The sequence below is a fragment of the Bison bison genome, unplaced genomic scaffold (genome assembly GCF_000754665.1).
Source record: "Bison bison bison isolate TAMUID 2011002044 unplaced genomic scaffold, Bison_UMD1.0 scf7180017864224, whole genome shotgun sequence".
Lineage (NCBI taxonomy): Eukaryota > Metazoa > Chordata > Mammalia > Artiodactyla > Bovidae > Bison > Bison bison.
Genome location: NW_011494796.1, coordinates 2184711 through 2187124, shown reverse-complemented (window position 1 = coordinate 2187124; position 2414 = coordinate 2184711).

Here is a 2414-nt window from a genome sequence, read left to right as displayed (position 1 = left end):
GCTCCATAGGGTTGCAAAGAGTCAGAAATTACTGAAGCAATTTAGCATGCATATCAAGGAATACATCATCCAGACATAAAATTGGTAAGAAAACATTGGCTTTGAAAGACACATCAGAGCCAGTAGACTTAATAGATGCAGAGAACATTCTATCCCCAAAGAGAAGATTACACATTCTTTCAAGTGCATATGAAACATTCTCCAGGATAGGTCACATACTAGGCCACATAACAATCCTTGGTAAATTTTTAAAAATTAAAATCATATCAAGCATCTTTTCTAATCACAATAATGTGAAACTAGAAACCACAAGAAAATACTGCAAAAAATCACAAATACATGAGGGCTGAAAAATATGCTACTAAACAACCAATAGATCAAATAAGAAATTTTAAAATACCTGGAGAAAAATAAAAAGATGACAGTCCAACAATTATGGACACAGCAAAAGCAGTTCTAAGAGGGAAAGTTATAGTGATACAAGCCTATCTCAGGAACAAAAAAAACCTCAAACAACCTAGCCTAACACCTAAAGGAATTAGAAAAAGCCAACCAAACCCACATTTGGTAGAAGGAAATAAGTCATAAAGATCAGAGCAGAAATATATGACATAAAGACTTAAAAAAATAAAAAGACCAATGAAACTAAGACCTGATTCTTTCAATAAATAAATAAAACTGATTAATCCTTAGACATACTAAACTAAAAAAAGAGAGATGACTCAAATCAGTTCATTCAGAAATAAGAAAGGACAACAGCAAAGAAATAAAAGAATCGTAAGAGATTACCACAAACAACTCTACACCATTAAATTGACAACTGAAAGGAAATTGGCAAATACTTGATTAAAGACTGAATCAGGAAGAAATAGAAAGTATGAACAGACCAATCAATTCAATCACTGGTTGTGAAATTGAATCAGTAACTAAAACTCCTAGCAAATGTAAGTCCAGGACCAGATGGCTTAACAGCTGAATTCTGCCAAACATTTAGATAAGAATTAACACCTATCCTTCTCAAATTATTCCAAAAAATTGCAGATGAAGGACCATTTCCTAACACATTCTATCAAGCCAGTATCACCCTGATTTCAAAACCAGAAAACAAGATCACAAAAAAGAGAGTTACACGCCTCTATCACTAACGAACATAGATGCAAAATCCTCAACAAATTATTAGCAATTCAAATCCAGCAATATATTAAAAGGGTTACACACCTTGATGAAATGGGGTTTATCCTTGACATGTAAGGCATTTTCAGTATTTGAAAATCAATATTATAACTCATCACACTAACAAAGAATAAAAATAATATGACCACCTCAATGCTGCTGCTGCTGCTGCTGCTAAGTCACGTCAGTTGTGTCTGACTCTGTGCGACCCCACAGACAGCAGCCCACCTGGCTCCTCTGTCCCTGGGATTCTGCAAGCAAGAATACTAGAATGGGTTGCCATTTCCTTCTCCAATGCATACATGCATGCTAAGTCACTTCAGTCGTGTCCGACTCTGTGCGACCCCACAGACAGCAGCCCACTAAGCTCCTCTCTCCATGGGATTCTCTAGGCAAGAATACTGGAGTGGGTTGCCACTTCCTTCTCCGACCACCTCAATAGATGCAGAAAAAGTTTTGATAAGATTCAATACCCATTTATGTATTTATCATTTTTGATTAATTTATTTATTTTAATTGGAGAATTATTACTTTACAATATTGTGGTGATTTTTGCCATACGTCAACATGAATCAGGCACGGGTGCACATGTGTCCCCCACATCTTGAACCCCCCTCCTACTTCCCTCCCCACCCTATCTCTCTAGGTTTTCCCAGAGCACTGACTTTGAGTGTTCTGCTTCATGATTCAAACATGCACTGCTCATCTAGTTTTATATGTTTCAATGCTATTGGTAATATACACGATTCAACACTACTCTTTCATGTCATCCCACCCTCACCTTCTCCCACATAATTTAAAAGTCTCTTCTTTACATCTGAGTCTCTTTGCTCCCTTGCATATAGGATTGTCGTTACCATCTTTCTAAATTCCATATATATGCATTAATATATTGCATTAGTGTTTATCTTTCTAACTTACTTTACTCTGTATAATAGGCTCCAGTTTCATCCACCTCACTGGAACTGACTCAAATGTGTCCTTTTTTTTTTTTTTTAAATATATATACCTGAGTAATATTCCATTGTGTATATGTATCACAACTTCCTTATCCATTCCTCTGCCTATGGACATCTAGTTGCTTCCATGTCCTAGCTATTGTAAGCAATGCCACAATGAACATTGGGGTACATGTGTCGCTTACAATTCTGATTTTCTTGGTGTGTATGCCCAGGAGAGGAATTGCTGGGCTGTATGGTAGTTCTATTTTGAGTTTTTAAAGAAGTTTCCACATAGTTCTC